The following is a 17397-nucleotide window of genomic DNA, read 5'->3' on the forward strand; positions in this document are numbered from 1 at the left end:
CCGAGCTCCCCACAAGCAGAGAAGCTGTTTGCAGCACGGAAAACGCTTCTCCTAGCCTGGGAAGCGAGAAAACGCCGTTTGGCCGCGTCTAGTGCACTCTCCGCCGGTTCGCTTGCAGGCAGGCTTGGAACAGCGTTAAACGCTGTTTCCGAGCTCTCCACAGGCAGAGAAGCTGTTTCCAGCACGGAAAGTGCTTCTCCTAGCCTGGGAAGCGAGAAAACGCCGTTTGGCCGCGTCTAGTGCACTCTCCGGCGGTTCGCTTGCAGGCAGGCTTGGAACAGCGTTAAACGCTTGTTTCCGAGCTCTCCACAGGCAGAGAAGCTGTTTGCAGCACGGAAAGTGCTTCTCCTAGCCTGGGAAGCGAGGAAAACGCCGTTTGGCCGCGCCTAGTGCACTCTCCGGCGGTTCGCTTGCAGGCAGGCCTGGAACAGCGTCAAACGCTGTTTCCGAGCTCTCCACAGGCAGAGAAGCTGTTTGCAGCACGGAAAACGCTTCTCCTAGCCTGGGAAGCGAGGAAAACGCCGTTTGGCCGCGTCTAGTGCACTCTCCGCCGGTTCGCTTGCAGGCAGGCTTGGAACAGCGTCAAACGCCGTTTCCGAGCTCCCCACAAGCAGAGAAGCTGTTTGCAGCACGGAAAACGCTTCTCCTAGCCTGGGAAGCGAGAAAACGCCGTTTGGCCGCGTCTAGTGCACTCTCCGCCGGTTCGCTTGCAGGCAGGCTTGGAACAGCGTTAAACGCTGTTTCCGAGCTCTCCACAGGCAGAGAAGCTGTTTGCAGCACGGAAAGTGCTTCTCCTAGCCTGGGAAGCGAGAAAACGCCGTTTGGCCGCGCCTAGTGCACTCTCCGGCGGTTCGCTTGCAGGCAGGCTTGGAACAGCGTTAAACGCTTGTTTCCGAGCTCTCCATAGGCAGAGAAGCTGTTTGCAGCACGGAAAGTGCTTCTCCTAGCCTGGGAAGCGAGAAAACGCCGTTTGGCCGCGCCTAGTGCACTCTCCGGCGGTTCGCTTGCAGGCAGGCCTGGAACAGCGTCAAACGGTGTTTCCGAGCTCTCCACAGGCAGAGAAGCTGTTTGCAGCACGGAAAGTGCTTCTCCTAGCCTGGGAAGCGAGAAAACGCCGTTTGGCCGCGCCTAGTGCACTCTCCGGCGGTTCGCTCGCAGGCAGGCCTGGAACAGCGTTAAACGCTGTTTCCGAGCTCTCCACAGGCAGAGAAGCTGTTTGCAGCACGGAAAGTGCTTCTCCTAGCCTGGGAAGCGAGAAAACGCCGTTTGGCCGCGCCTAGTGCACTCTCCGGCGGTTCGCATGCAGGCAGGCTTGGAACATCGCTAGGCGCTGTTTCCAAGCTCTCCGCAAGCAGAGAAGCTGTTTGCAGCACGGAAAGTGCTTCTCCTAGCCTGGGAAGCGAGAAAACGCCGTTTGGCCGCGCCTAGTGCACTCTCCGGCGGTTCACTTCCAGGCAGGCTTGGAACAGCGTCAAACGCTGTTTCCGAGCTCCCCACAAGCAGAGAAGCTGTTTGCAGCACGGAAAACGCTTCTCCTAGCCTGGGAAGCGAGAAAACGCCGTTTGGCCGCGTCTAGTGCACTCTCCGCCGGTTCGCTTGCAGGCAGGCTTGGAACAGCGTCAAACGCTGTTTCCGAGCTCCCCACAAGCAGAGAAGCTGTTTGCAGCACGGAAAACGCTTCTCCTAGCCTGGGAAGCGAGAAAACGCCGTTTGGCCGCGTCTAGTGCACTCTCCGGCGGTTCGCTTGCAGGCAGGCTTGGAACAGCGTTAAACGCTTGTTTCCGAGCTCTCCACAGGCAGAGAAGCTGTTTGCAGCACGGAAAGTGCTTCTCCTAGCCTGGGAAGCGAGAAAACGCCGTTTGGCCGCGCCTAGTGCACTCTCCGGCGGTTCGCTTGCAGGCAGGCCTGGAACAGCGTCAAACGGTGTTTCCGAGCTCTCCACAGGCAGAGAAGCTGTTTGCAGCACGGAAAGTGCTTCTCCTAGCCTGGGAAGCGAGAAAACGCCGTTTGGCCGCGCCTAGTGCACTCTCCGGCGGTTCGCTCGCAGGCAGGCCTGGAACAGCGTTAAACGCTGTTTCCGAGCTCTCCACAGGCAGAGAAGCTGTTTGCAGCACGGAAAGTGCTTCTCCTAGCCTGGGAAGCGAGAAAACGCCGTTTGGCCGCGCCTAGTGCACTCTCCGGCGGTTCGCATGCAGGCAGGCTTGGAACATCGCTAGGCGCTGTTTCCAAGCTCTCCGCAAGCAGAGAAGCTGTTTGCAGCACGGAAAGTGCTTCTCCTAGCCTGGGAAGCGAGAAAACGCCGTTTGGCCGCGTTTAGTGCACTCTCCGGCGGTTCACTTGCAGGCAGGCTTGGAACAGCGTTAAACGCTGTTTCCGAGCTCTCCACAGGCAGAGAAGCTGTTTGCAGCACGGAAAACGCTTCTCCTAGCCTGGGAAGCGAGAAAACGCCGTTTGGCCGCGCCTAGTGCACTCTCCGGCGGTTCGCTTGCAGGCAGGCTTGGAACAGCGTTAAACGCTGTTTCCGAGCTCTCCACAGGCAGAGAAGCCGTTTGCAGCACGGAAAGTGCTTCTCCTAGCCTGGGAAGCGAGAAAACGCCGTTTGGCCGCGCCTAGTGCACTCTCCGCCGGTTCGCTTGCAGGCAGGCTTGGAACAGCGTCAAACGCTGTTTCCGAGCTCCCCACAAGCAGAGAAGCTGTTTGCAGCACGGAAAACGCTTCTCCTAGCCTGGGAAGCGAGAAAACGCCGTTTGGCCGCGTCTAGTGCACTCTCCGCCGGTTCGCTTGCAGGCAGGCTTGGAACAGCGTCAAACGCTGTTTCCGAGCTCCCCACAAGCAGAGAAGCTGTTTGCAGCACGGAAAACGCTTCTCCTAGCCTGGGAAGCGAGAAAACGCCGTTTGGCCGCGTCTAGTGCACTCTCCGCCGGTTCGCTTGCAGGCAGGCTTGGAACAGCGTCAAACGCTGTTTCCGAGCTCTCCACAAGCAGAGAAGCTGTTTGCAGCACAGAAAACGCTTCTCCTAGCCTGGGAAGCGAGAAAACGCCGTTTGGCCGCGTCTAGTGCACTCTCCGCCGGTTCGCTTGCAGGCAGGCTTGGAACAGCGTCAAACGCTGTTTCCGAGCTCCCCACAAGCAGAGAAGCTGTTTGCAGCACGGAAAACGCTTCTCCTAGCCTGGGAAGCGAGAAAACGCCGTTTGGCCGCGTCTAGTGCACTCTCCGCCGGTTCGCTTGCAGGCAGGCTTGGAACAGCGTCAAACGCTGTTTCCGAGCTCCCACAAGCAGAGAAGCTGTTTGCAGCACGGAAAACGCTTCTCCTAGCCTGGGAAGCGAGAAAACGCCGTTTGGCCGCGTCTAGTGCACTCTCCGCCGGTTCGCTTGCAGGCAGGCTTGGAACAGCGTCAAACGCTGTTTCCGAGCTCCCCACAAGCAGAGAAGCTGTTTGCAGCACGGAAAACGCTTCTCCTAGCCTGGGAAGCGAGAAAACGCCGTTTGGCCGCGTCTAGTGCACTCTCCGCCGGTTCGCTTGCAGGCAGGCTTGGAACAGCGTCAAACGCTGTTTCCGAGCTCCCCACAAGCAGAGAAGCTGTTTGCAGCACGGAAAACGCTTCTCCTAGCCTGGGAAGCGAGAAAACGCCGTTTGGCCGCGTCTAGTGCACTCTCCGCCGGTTCGCTTGCAGGCAGGCTTGGAACAGCGTCAAACGCCGTTTCCGAGCTCCCCACAAGCAGAGAAGCTGTTTGTAGCACGGAAAACGCTTCTCCTAGCCTGGGAAGCGAGAAAACGCCGTTTGGCCGCGTCTAGTGCACTCTCCGCCGGTTCGCTTGCAGGCAGGCTTGGAACAGCGTCAAACGCTGTTTCCGAGCTCCCCACAAGCAGAGAAGCTGTTTGCAGCACGGAAAACGCTTCTCCTAGCCTGGGAAGCGAGGAAAACGCCGTTTGGCCGTGTCTAGTGCACTCTCCGGCGGTTCGCTTGCAGGCAGGCTTGGAACAGCGTCAAACGCTGTTTCCGAGCTCTCCACAAGCAGAGAAGCTGTTTGCAGCACGGAAAACGCTTCTCCTAGCCTGGGAAGCGAGAAAACGCCGTTTGGCCGCGTCTAGTGCACTCTCCGCCGGTTCGCTTGCAGGCAGGCTTGGAACAGCGTCAAACGCTGTTTCCGAGCTCCCCACAAGCAGAGAAGCTGTTTGCAGCACGGAAAACGCTTCTCCTAGCCTGGGAAGCGAGAAAACGCCGTTTGGCCGCGTCTAGTGCACTCTCCGCCGGTTCGCTTGCAGGCAGGCTTGGAACAGCGTCAAACGCTGTTTCCGAGCTCCCCACAAGCAGAGAAGCTGTTTGCAGCACGGAAAACGCTTCTCCTAGCCTGGGAAGCGAGAAAACGCCGTTTGGCCGCGTCTAGTGCACTCTCCGCCGGTTCGCTTGCAGGCAGGCTTGGAACAGCGTCAAACGCTGTTTCCGAGCTCCCCACAAGCAGAGAAGCTGTTTGCAGCACGGAAAACGCTTCTCCTAGCCTGGGAAGCGAGAAAACGCCGTTTTGGCCGCGTCTAGTGCACTCTCCGCCGGTTCGCTTGCAGGCAGGCTTGGAACAGCGTCAAACGCTGTTTCCGAGCTCCCCACAAGCAGAGAAGCTGTTTGCAGCACGGAAAACGCTTCTCCTAGCCTGGGAAGCGAGAAAACGCCGTTTGGCCGCGCCTAGTGCACTCTCCGGCGGTTCGCTTGCAGGCAGGCTTGGAACAGCGTTAAACGCTGTTTCCGAGCTCTCCACAGGCAGAGAAGCTGTTTGCAGCACGGAAAGTGCTTCTCCTAGCCTGGGAAGCGAGAAAACGCCGTTTGGCCGCGCCTAGTGCACTCTCCGCCGGTTCGCTTGCAGGCAGGCTTGGAACAGCGTCAAACGCTGTTTCCGAGCTCTCCACAGGCAGAGAAGCCGTTTGCAGCACGGAAAGTGCTTCTCCTAGCCTGGGAAGCGAGAAAACGCCGTTTGGCCGCACCTAGTGCACTCTCCGGCGGTTCGCTTGCAGGCAGGCTTGGAACAGCGTTAAACGCTGTTTCCGAGCTCTCCACAGGCAGAGAAGCTGTTTGCAGCACGGAAAACGCTTCTCCTAGCCTGGGAAGCGAGAAAACGCCGTTTGGCCGCGTCTAGTGCACTCTCCGGCAGTTCGCTTGCAGGCAGGCTTGGAACAGCGTCAAACGCCGTTTCCGAGCTCCCCACAAGCAGAGAAGCTGTTTGCAGCACGGAAAACGCTTCTCCTAGCCTGGGAAGCGAGAAAACGCCGTTTGGCCGCGTCTAGTGCACTCTCCGCCGGTTCGCTTGCAGGCAGGCTTGGAACAGCGTCAAACGCCGTTTCCGAGCTCCCCACAAGCAGAGAAGCTGTTTGCAGCACGGAAAACGCTTCTCCTAGCCTGGGAAGCGAGAAAACGCCGTTTGGCCGCGTCTAGTGCACTCTCCGCCGGTTCGCTTGCAGGCAGGCTTGGAACAGCGTCAAACGCCGTTTCCGAGCTCCCCACAAGCAGAGAAGCTGTTTGCAGCACGGAAAACGCTTCTCCTAGCCTGGGAAGCGAGAAAACGCCGTTTGGCCGCGTCTAGTGCACTCTCCGCCGGTTCGCTTGCAGGCAGGCTTGGAACAGCGTCAAACGCCGTTTCCGAGCTCCCCACAAGCAGAGAAGCTGTTTGTAGCACGGAAAACGCTTCTCCTAGCCTGGGAAGCGAGAAAACGCCGTTTGGCCGCGTCTAGTGCACTCTCCGCCGGTTCGCTTGCAGGCAGGCTTGGAACAGCGTCAAACGCTGTTTCCGAGCTCCCCACAAGCAGAGAAGCTGTTTGCAGCACGGAAAACGCTTCTCCTAGCCTGGGAAGCGAGAAAACGCCGTTTGGCCGCGTCTAGTGCACTCTCCGCCGGTTCGCTTGCAGGCAGGCTTGGAACAGCGTCAAACGCTGTTTCCGAGCTCCCCACAAGCAGAGAAGCTGTTTGCAGCACGGAAAACGCTTCTCCTAGCCTGGGAAGCGAGAAAACGCCGTTTGGCCGCGTCTAGTGCACTCTCCGCCGGTTCGCTTGCAGGCAGGCTTGGAACAGCGTCAAACGCTGTTTCCGAGCTCTCCACAAGCAGAGAAGCTGTTTGCAGCACAGAAAACGCTTCTCCTAGCCTGGGAAGCGAGAAAACGCCGTTTGGCCGCGTCTAGTGCACTCTCCGCCGGTTCGCTTGCAGGCAGGCTTGGAACAGCGTCAAACGCTGTTTCCGAGCTCCCCACAAGCAGAGAAGCTGTTTGCAGCACGGAAAACGCTTCTCCTAGCCTGGGAAGCGAGGAAAACGCCGTTTGGCCGCGTCTAGTGCACTCTCCGCCGGTTCGCTTGCAGGCAGGCTTGGAACAGCGTCAAACGCTGTTTCCGAGCTCCCCACAAGCAGAGAAGCTGTTTGCAGCACGGAAAACGCTTCTCCTAGCCTGGGAAGCGAGAAAACGCCGTTTGGCCGCGTCTAGTGCACTCTCCGCCGGTTCGCTTGCAGGCAGGCTTGGAACAGCGTCAAACGCCGTTTCCGAGCTCCCCACAAGCAGAGAAGCTGTTTGCAGCACGGAAAACGCTTCTCCTAGCCTGGGAAGCGAGAAAACGCCGTTTGGCCGCGTCTAGTGCACTCTCCGCCGGTTCGCTTGCAGGCAGGCTTGGAACAGCGTCAAACGCTGTTTCCGAGCTCCCCACAAGCAGAGAAGCTGTTTGCAGCACGGAAAACGCTTCTCCTAGCCTGGGAAGCGAGAAAACGCCGTTTGGCCGCGTCTAGTGCACTCTCCGCCGGTTCGCTTGCAGGCAGGCTTGGAACAGCGTCAAACGCTGTTTCCGAGCTCCCCACAAGCAGAGAAGCTGTTTGCAGCACGGAAAACGCTTCTCCTAGCCTGGGAAGCGAGAAAACGCCGTTTGGCCGCGTCTAGTGCACTCTCCGCCGGTTCGCTTGCAGGCAGGCTTGGAACAGCGTCAAACGCCGTTTCCGAGCTCCCCACAAGCAGAGAAGCTGTTTGTAGCACGGAAAACGCTTCTCCTAGCCTGGGAAGCGAGAAAACGCCGTTTGGCCGCGTCTAGTGCACTCTCCGCCGGTTCGCTTGCAGGCAGGCTTGGAACAGCGTCAAACGCTGTTTCCGAGCTCCCCACAAGCAGAGAAGCTGTTTGCAGCACGGAAAACGCTTCTCCTAGCCTGGGAAGCGAGAAAACGCCGTTTGGCCGTGTCTAGTGCACTCTCCGGCGGTTCGCTTGCAGGCAGGCTTGGAACAGCGTCAAACGCTGTTTCCGAGCTCTCCACAAGCAGAGAAGCTGTTTGCAGCACGGAAAACGCTTCTCCTAGCCTGGGAAGCGAGAAAACGCCGTTTGGCCGCGTCTAGTGCACTCTCCGCCGGTTCGCTTGCAGGCAGGCTTGGAACAGCGTCAAACGCTGTTTCCGAGCTCCCCACAAGCAGAGAAGCTGTTTGCAGCACGGAAAACGCTTCTCCTAGCCTGGGAAGCGAGAAAACGCCGTTTGGCCGCGTCTAGTGCACTCTCCGCCGGTTCGCTTGCAGGCAGGCTTGGAACAGCGTCAAACGCTGTTTCCGAGCTCCCCACAAGCAGAGAAGCTGTTTGCAGCACGGAAAACGCTTCTCCTAGCCTGGGAAGCGAGAAAACGCCGTTTGGCCGCGTCTAGTGCACTCTCCGCCGGTTCGCTTGCAGGCAGGCTTGGAACAGCGTCAAACGCTGTTTCCGAGCTCCCCACAAGCAGAGAAGCTGTTTGCAGCACGGAAAACGCTTCTCCTAGCCTGGGAAGCGAGAAAACGCCGTTTGGCCGCGTCTAGTGCACTCTCCGCCGGTTCGCTTGCAGGCAGGCTTGGAACAGCGTCAAACGCTGTTTCCGAGCTCCCCACAAGCAGAGAAGCTGTTTGCAGCACGGAAAACGCTTCTCCTAGCCTGGGAAGCGAGAAAACGCCGTTTGGCCGCGTCTAGTGCACTCTCCGCCGGTTCGCTTGCAGGCAGGCTTGGAACAGCGTTAAACGCTGTTTCCAAGCTCTCCACAGGCAGAGAAGCTGTTTGCAGCACGGAAAGTGCTTCTCCTAGCCTGGGAAGCGAGAAAACGCCGTTTGGCCGCGCCTAGTGCACTCTCCGCCGGTTCGCTTGCAGGCAGGCTTGGAACAGCGTTAAACGCTTGTTTCCGAGCTCTCCACAGGCAGAGAAGCTGTTTGCAGCACGGAAAGTGCTTCTCCTAGCCTGGGAAGCGAGAAAACGTCGTTTGGCCGCGCCTAGTGCACTCTCCGGCGGTTCGCTTGCAGGCAGGCCTGGAACAGCGTTAAACGCTGTTTCCGAGCTCTCCACAGGCAGAGAAGCTGTTTGCAGCACGGAAAGTGCTTCTCCTAGCCTGGGAAGCGAGAAAACGCCGTTTGGCCGCGCCTAGTGCACTCTCCGGCGGTTCGCTTGCAGGCAGGCTTGGAACAGCGTTAAACGCTGTTTCCGAGCTCTCCACAGGCAGAGAAGCTGTTTGCAGCACGGAAAGTGCTTCTCCTAGCCTGGGAAGCGAGAAAACGCCGTTTGGCCGCGCCTAGTGCACTCTCCGGCGGTTCGCTTGCAGGCAGGCTTGGAACAGCGTTAAACGCTGTTTCCGAGCTCTCCACAGGCAGAGAAGCTGTTTGCAGCACGGAAAGTGCTTCTCCTAGCCTGGGAAGCGAGAAAACGCCGTTTGGCCGCGCCTAGTGCACTCTCCGGCGGTTCGCTTGCAGGCAGGCCTGGAACAGCGTTAAACGCTGTTTCCGAGCTCTCCACAGGCAGAGAAGCTGTTTGCAGCACGGAAAGTGCTTCTCCTAGCCTGGGAAGCGAGAAAACGCCGTTTGGCCGCGCCTAGTGCACTCTCCGGCGGTTCGCTTGCAGGCAGGCTTGGAACAGCGTTAAACGCTGTTTCCGAGCTCTCCACAGGCAGAGAAGCTGTTTGCAGCACGGAAAGTGCTTCTCCTAGCCTGGGAAGCGAGAAAACGCCGTTTGGCCGCGCCTAGTGCACTCTCCGGCGGTTCGCTTGCAGGCAGGCTTGGAACAGCGTTAAACGCTGTTTCCGAGCTCTCCACAGGCAGAGAAGCTGTTTGCAGCACGGAAAGTGCTTCTCCTAGCCTGGGAAGCGAGAAAACGCCGTTTGGCCGCGCCTAGTGCACTCTCCGCCGGTTCGCTTCCAGGCAGGCTTGGAACAGCGTTAAACGCTGTTTCCGAGCTCTCCACAGGCAGAGAAGCTGTTTGCAGCACGGAAAGTGCTTCTCCTAGCCTGGGAAGCGAGAAAACGCCGTTTGGCCGCGCCTAGTGCACTCTCCGGCGGTTCGCTTGCAGGCAGGCTTGGAACAGCGCTAGGCGCTGTTTCCAAGCTCTCCGCAAGCAGAGAAGCTGTTTGCAGCACGGAAAGTGCTTCTCCTAGCCTGGGAAGCGAGAAAACGCCGTTTGGCCGCGCCTAGTGCACTCTCCGGCGGTTCGCTTGCAGGCAGGCTTGGAACAGCGTTAAACGCTGTTTCCGAGCTCTCCACAGGCAGAGAAGCTGTTTGCAGCACGGAAAGTGCTTCTCCTAGCCTGGGAAGCGAGAAAACGCCGTTTGGCCGCGCCTAGTGCACTCTCCGGCGGTTCGCTTGCAGGCAGGCTTGGAACAGCGTTAAACGCTGTTTCCGAGCTCTCCACAGGCAGAGAAGCTGTTTGCAGCACGGAAAGTGCTTCTCCTAGCCTGGGAAGCGAGAAAACGCCGTTTGGCCGCGCCTAGTGCACTCTTCCGCCGGTTCGCTTCCAGGCAGGCTTGGAACAGCGTTAAACGCTGTTTCCGAGCTCTCCACAGGCAGAGAAGCTGTTTGCAGCACGGAAAGTGCTTCTCCTAGCCTGGGAAGCGAGAAAACGCCGTTTGGCCGCGCCTAGTGCACTCTCCGGCGGTTCGCTTGCAGGCAGGCTTGGAACAGCGCTAGGCGCTGTTTCCAAGCTCTCCGCAAGCAGAGAAGCTGTTTGCAGCACGGAAAGTGCTTCTCCTAGCCTGGGAAGCGAGAAAACGCCGTTTGGCCGCGCCTAGTGCACTCTCCGCCGGTTCGCTTCCAGGCAGGCTTGGAACAGCGTTAAACGCCGTTTCCGAGCTCTCCACAGGCAGAGAAGCTGTTTGCAGCACGGAAAGTGCTTCTCCTAGCCTGGGAAGCGAGAAAACGCCGTTTGGCCGCGCCTAGTGAACTCTCCGGCGGTTCGCTTGCAGGCAGGCCTGGAACAGCGTCAAACGCTGTTTCCGAGCTCTCCACGGGCAGAGAAGCTGTTTGCAGCACGGAAAGTGCTTCTCCTAGCCTGGGAAGCGAGAAAACGCCGTTTGGCCGCGCCTAGTGCACTCTCCGGCGGTTCGCTTGCAGGCAGGCTTGGAACAGCGTTAAACGCTGTTTCCGAGCTCTCCACAGGCAGAGAAGCTGTTTGCAGCACGGAAAGTGCTTCCCTTAGCCTGGGAAGCAAGAAAGCGCCTTTTGGCCACGCCTAGTGCTCTCGGAGGCTGCACGCTGCAGGCTGGCTGCGAACAGCGGCTAGGCGCGGTTTTCGAGCTCTCCACAAGCAGAGAAGCTCCTGCAGCACGGAAAGTGCTTCTCTTAGCCTGGGAAGCGAGATATCGCTTCTTCGGTACCTGCAGTGCGCTTACCTGCTCGGCGTGCATTGCGGCGGCTGAGATCCTCGAGGAGCGGCAGACACGCGTCTCTCGGGCCCGGAAGCATGACCTCGCTCTTTCGTCACTTCCGGTGCTCCTGCCGTGCGTGCAGTGCTGTGCAGAGGCGGAGGAGCTCGAGGAGCGGCGGCCACGCCTCTCCGGGCCCGGGATGGGAGAAGTCGCTTGTTCGTGACATGCGGTGCGCCTGCCGTGTTCGGCGTGCTCTGCGGTGGCAGAGAAGCTCGAGCAGGTGCGGCCCGCGCGTCTCCGGGGCCAGGAAGCGAGAACTCGAGCCGGGTGAGGAGTCTCTGCTTCTGCTTTTAACTTGTGGAAAGTTCAAAGCCTGTGGCTGTAAAATTGGCAGCAATACTGGTGCCTTCTTTTGTCGCTCAAGGTCACTGGCCAGCATGGAGTAAGAAGTGTCCCAGGAGTTGTTGGTGCCCTGGCAGAGAGAGAAGCAGCAAATGGTGTTGAGAGAATTTCTGGGAGTGCATGTGAGATCCTGGTTTTCTTGATAGCTTGAGAAATGATCTGAACAGAAAAAATATCTTTCTTTTTACAGGAGAATCTGATGTGGAACATGGGACCAGGATGACTTGCTGTGACTTCTTGAAAGCTGGAAAGAAGGCGATGTTAATCTTTTTGGCTAGAGGCAAAGTGTCTGCAAAGCCTTGGAAGAAGCCTATGCCAGGTAAGTGAGGACACGAACAGGAAAACACCTGGAGGCTGTGATGTGATTTCACGGAGGGTTATGGATTCCTGTCTCAAATGTCCATGTGTCAGTAGGGCTGGATCCAAGTGCCCTGGTGGAGAGGCAGGGTTGTCCTGCGTTCCAGCTTTTTAGTGGCTGGAGTTTTGCCCAAGGAAGAGCAGCATCCTGATTTTGCTGCCATGTTCAGCCAGCACGGAGCTGTTGGGTGCCTCCGTCCAGGAGCAGCAGGAGCCTGGATTTCTGTCCCTGGGATTGCCTTGCTGTCCAAGACAAGGGCTGAAGGTGAGGGGCAAGGCAGGCCTGGGAGCTCTAGGAGTCAGGAGTGCCAGGCCTTTCATCTCCTGGTGCTGCTCAGGTGTTCACCAGAGGGTTTTTTGACGGCCTTTGGCTTTCTGGATGGAAGCAAAAGGGTCCTTTCCCCTCCCTGCCTTCTGTCGTTCCCAGGTCAGCCACTGCTTTTTGCTGGCAGGCTAAATAGCCTCAGGAGTGGGCAGAGGAAGTGCTGCCTGATCTGTGTGGTTCCACAGGAGATTTGCACAGAGGTTCAAACAGCTTGGGACCTCCTGAAGGCCTGAGGCCTGAAGCAGAGTCTTGAGGCAAAGCTGACCTCTGGGTGAGCCTTCAACCCAGATGTTGTGTTTGTATCCTGTCGGCAGTGCGGTAGCCAGGATCATTAGTGTTCTGGGCTAGGTCCGTGCTCATTAGTGAAACATGGCTTGACCTTTCTGTGTTCAGAGGCCAGACAGGGCCCTGAGATGAGTCCTGTGGCCTTGTTGGGAGGAGCGGGGCCAAAGGCAGCTCCTGCATTGCTCCTGAAGCCCTGGCCCGGCTTTGGTGCGACGCCGGAGGAGGCTGAGCCCAGCTGTTCCCGCCGTGGGAGTTGTGTGCGCCTGTTTATTGCAGCAGTTGTCCGACCTGGGCCCTGTCCCGGCACAGCCGGAGCCTCTTGGCCTGCGGGCGGACGCACCCGCGGGAATTGCCAGTTCTGGGGGGGCTCTCCAGGGCTGGGTTGTGACAGGGGATTCCCAGCTGCTGGTGGTAAGGCTCAGGGTCCCTGGTGCTGGATCTCAGTCCCTGTAGGCCACTTTGGGTAGCAGTGCTGGGGGGCATTGCTGAGCTTCTCCTTGGGAGGTTCTTGGCTGCTCTGAGCTGTCGCCAATGACCCTGAGCTCCTGAGGTTGGTGTCTGTGTCTTTGGTGCTGCCAGTCTGCCCCCTGGCCAAGCTACTTTGGAGGGTTTGAAGGGTCCAGGGCTGAGTGCCCTTTGGGCAGTTTGCTGCCAGCCTGGTGTGCTCCTGGAAAGTGCCGCTGACCTGCCAGGACTGAGGAGCTGCTGGCTGGGTGCTGCTTCTGTTCTGCAGTGGGAGCAGGTAGCCACAGGGATACAGGGGGAAAATGGGCTGCTGAAATGAAGGAAACAACATGCTTCTAACAGCAGTTAGAAGTTTGTCGAAGTTTTTGAAGCTACAGTTCCAGTTTCTAGCGCTACTCTTCACGGGTACAGGTGTCTCTCTCGGTCGGCTAAGTTATTTCTCCATCAGGCAGGCAGGCAGGCAGGAAGGCAGGAACGCACGCACGCATCTTTCAGGGCACTTAATTGGTTAAGTGTCCATACCCATGGTATGTGTCTCCTATCTGAGTTTTGCATTTCTTGGAGAGGCTTTCCCAGGCTCTTATTTTTAGAGCTGTTGTTGTTCCTGTAGCCTTGATGAATTCCTGCAAACTCTGGAAAAGAAGACCACAGGTGAGTCTTCTCTACAAACAGTTTGGCTGATACAAGGAATGGCCCAAGTTATTCAGATACATTGCTACACCAGGAGGGCTTAGAGAGAAACCTGGAGATGGGTTGTGGGAGCCTGAAGTGGGATCTTCTCCCCTGCCGACCCTTGATACCAGGGCAGCAGGGAGATGCATGTTTCCATTAAGCAGGGACTTGCTTGGACAAATGAACAGGGCTCTGGAAAGTCAATGAACGAATAGGGGTTTTGTTCTAGTCGCGGTTTAGGAGCATCTTCTCTCCTAAAGAAAACAAGTAGCATTTGCTGCAGAGAAGCTCTTTGCAGATCGGAAAGTGCGTCTCCTAGCCTGGGAAGCAAGAAAGCGCCTGTTGGCCGCGCCTAGTGCTTTCTCCGGCGGTACGCTGCAGGTTGGCTGCGAACAGCGGCTAGGCACGGTTTCCGAGCTCTCCACAAGCAGAGAAGCTGTTTGCAGCACGGAAAGTGCTTCTCTTAGCCTGGGAAGCGAGAAAGCGCCTTTTGGCTGCGCCTAGTGCTTTCTCCGGCGGTACGCTGCAGGCTGGCTGCGAACAGCGGCTAGGCGCTGTTTCCGAGCTCTCCACAAGCAGAGAAGCTCTTTGCAGCACGCCAAGTGCGTCTCCTAGCCTGGGAAGCGAGAAATCACTTTAGGCACATCTAGTGCTCTCGGCGGCTCTTTCTTTAGCTTTCCTTGGTGCAGCAGCCCCGCACGGTTTCTGGGCTCTCCACAAGCAGAGAAGCTCCTGCAGCATCACAAGTGCATCTCCTAGACCGGGACACAACTAATCTCTTTAGGTGGATCCAGTGGTCTTGGCGGCTCTTCCTATTGCTTTGCTTGGAGCAGCAGCCCCACATGGTTGCTGGGTTCTGCGAAAGCAGAGAACCTTCTCCAGCATTGCAAGTGCGTCTCCTAGCCCGGGAAGCGAGAAATTGCTTTAGGTGGATCTAGTGCTCTCGGCGGCTCTTTCTGTAGCTTTCCTTGGAGCAGCAGCCCTGCGCGTGCTGTTCGTGCTCTCCACAAGCAGAGAAGCTCCTGCAGCATTGCAAGTGCTTCTACTGGCCTGGGAAGCAAAAATCGCTTTAGGCGGATATAGTGCTCTCAGAGGCTCTTTCTGTAGCTTTACTTGGAGCAACAGTCCCGCACGGTTTCTGGGCTCTACACAAGCAGAGAGGCTCCTGCAGCACGGCAAGCACATCTCCTAGCCTGGGAAGCAAGAAATCGGTTTAGGTGCATCTAGTGCTCTTGGCTCCTGTATTCCGTAGCTGTGCTTGGAGCAGCAGCATTACACGGTTTCTGGGCTCTCCACAAGCAGAAGTGCTCCTGCAGCATTGCGTGTGCGTCTCCTAGCCCGGGAAGTGAGAAATCGCTTTTTCATCAGATCTAGTGCTCTTGCCAGCTGTTTCTTGTGGCTTTACTTGGAGCAGCAGCCCTGCATGCTGTCCGTGCTCTCCACAAGCAGAGAAGCTACCGCAGCATCACCTGCGTGTCCCCGAGCCTGGGAAGCGCAAAATAACTTTAGGCAGCTCTAGTGCTCTCAGAGCCTGTATCTGTAGCTTTGCTTGGAGCAGCAGCCGTGTGTGCTTTCTGGGCTCTCCACAAACCGAGAAGCTACCGCAGCAGCCCTTGTGCGTCCCCAAGCCCAGGAACCGAGAAATTGCTTTAAGCAGATATAGTAGTCTCAGAGGGGGTTTCTGTAGCTTTGCTTGGCATGGCAGCCCTGCATGTTTTCCGTGCTCTCCTGGAGCAGACCAACTACTGTAGCATGGCTCATACGTCTCCTTGCTCGGGAACAGAGAGAACACTTTAGGTATATCTAGTGGCCTGAGAGGGGGTTTCTCCTATTTCCCAGGATACTTTTGCTTAACAGCACAAATCCAGAGGACTCAGGCAGTTAGTTCCCAAAGCCATCTGCTTTTTTATCATCTGTGGGAACCATATGAGTACTTAACTAAGTGCTATTCTGCTTTATTCATCTTCTGGTTCCTAGATTTCTTCAGCTTTTCCTCCGTGAATATATTTGAATCGAAGCAGTATTCCCATGCCTGTCTTGCCTTTACTTAGCAGCGTAGTAGTTTGATGGGCAGACAGATGAGTTTTTCTTTTAAATAAGAGCTGCCCATAGTACATGTTTAGAAGGTGAGAACAAAATAGCTTGTGTTGTTCATGTCAAACAAATGAGAACAAAAAGGGCACATCCCCATTTGTTTCTATCTTTGCCACAAGAAAGAGGAGCTACAGTCTCTTAGAGGTGGAAATAAACTTTTTTACTGTGACCTTTTGTAAGTTCCCTAACTTCAGTTGCTGATCATTCCCTGTTTTTCACATTTACAGTATCAATAAGCAGCACAAGGGCATGTGGGGTAGAGAAATCCAAAACAGCCATTCCAAATACAGAACACTAATATTTCTGAATTTATGTTTACAGTTCTTAAGAACTTCATAGCTCTCCACTTGCTTTGATAGAGATTAGCTTTCTTCTACATCATGTTGGAAGCAAATCAGAGGAACAGTATCTAGGCTTTTTGGCTGTACTTCTGTCCTGCAACACCTGCCTGAGCTGACATGCTGCTCAAAAGGAGCACCAGTTTCCAATGCAGATCTGCCACATCAATGGGACAGCAAAGGAAGTAGACTTTGCAACATGTACCAGGAACATAAATAAATTATATGACTTACTTAAATCTATATTGTTCCTCTACATTTGTGACCTTGACGCATCATGAGATAATGACATACAATTCCTTTCATTCAGTTTTTTCTTATCTTACTATCTGATGACATTCAAATAAATTATTTTTTTCATTGTTACAATTCATCTTACAAAATTCATGTATTGCTGTTATCCTTTTTTCCCCCACTGCTGTTAAACATTCAACATATGTGAAAACTGATTGTTTTTGCTCAGCCCTTTGTACCTCTAAAGTCCTAACTGAAAAAAATCTGAAGACAAAACTAAACCCATGGGTTTGGCTACAAATAAGCATAAACTGACCTACAGTATAAAAATAGATGTATGAAATAAGAAGCTGATATTCAGTGTCTCGGAACTGAATCAGGACCAGTGACTCACAAGTCAAAAAGATGATAAATATCTATAGTTTTTGAAAAGTATAAATTGATTCAGTTCTGAACACCCACTGGCAGTTTCAGTTATATGCCATTCCCTGGATCTGATCATAGAGTAGAAATGGATCCATTTTAAAGAGCTTAGGGAAGAACATCAAACATACCTTAGAATTATTGGGAATTTCAGATTGAGAAGAAAACTTCAGAACAGTTAGGGATAAATACATTCTTCAGTGAAAAAGCAACCCCATTTACATAAATAGCAAGGTGTAAACATAAATAATGTCTCTGAATGCTATATATATATATTGTTTTACAAAAAGTAGTGGCAAATAACAGCACTTACTCCTCCAGACGTGTACCATGCACCTACATTTTCTTCCCTGTATTATCCTCAGAGTTCAGACAGGCCTATGGGATATATCCTAAGATCCAAACAATGTGCAGGTAACAGAATTGTCACATAAAATTTGAATGTTCTAATTTCTCAGCAGTGCCAGAAAAAAAAAAAAATGAAAGATTCCTGATTAGAGTAATAGAGTGAAAGTACACCAAAGGAAGACTGAGGGGACATTAATGGCAGTAGAGAAAGAAGAATAATCTGTCTCGGAAAAGGCATTTACCATCAGTAGCATTTTCAATCAGTATCAACACAATCATTTGTAACCCAATGGCTCCTTTACTTTTCCAAAATAATACTGCACACCCTAATAACAGCCAATGGAAGGGACTCAATGCTGTTATGTCTGTGAGGGAAATGCATTCTTTCCATGTTATATAGAGAGAACTGGACAGAAGCATTTCTTAAAACAGCTGGAAGGTGAAGATATACACTGTTTTTAAATGTATCCCAGAAACTAGGAATGGTTGTGAACACAGAAACTAAATTCAAGGCTTACTAAAAGCTTTTTCATAGCTCTATATTTCCTTTGTAAAAGTTTAATGCACATAGGACAGTATTCCAGACCTATACTAGTTTGAAGTCAAACCAGTGGGAGATCATAAGTCAGAATGATGATTTTATAGGGAAAAAATTAAAATAAATAAATAAATGCAGTAGTACAAGAACACTGACAAAGACAGAATACTACCTGACACCCTATGGTGGTAGCAGTCCAAGCAGAGTGGTTCTGTTGAAGTGGTGATCCTGTAGGAATAATGGGTCTGAAGATCCAGCAGTAGCTCTTGTCGTCTGCGAGTCCAGTAGGTAAGCGCTGCTCTGGTGTTCAGAGTCTCAGCTTA

This window comes from Chamaea fasciata, unplaced genomic scaffold, assembly GCF_029207755.1.
Source record: "Chamaea fasciata isolate MVZ Bird 193981 ecotype frontalis unplaced genomic scaffold, bChaFas1.0.hap1 SCAF_7, whole genome shotgun sequence".
Taxonomy (NCBI): domain Eukaryota; kingdom Metazoa; phylum Chordata; class Aves; order Passeriformes; family Sylviidae; genus Chamaea; species Chamaea fasciata.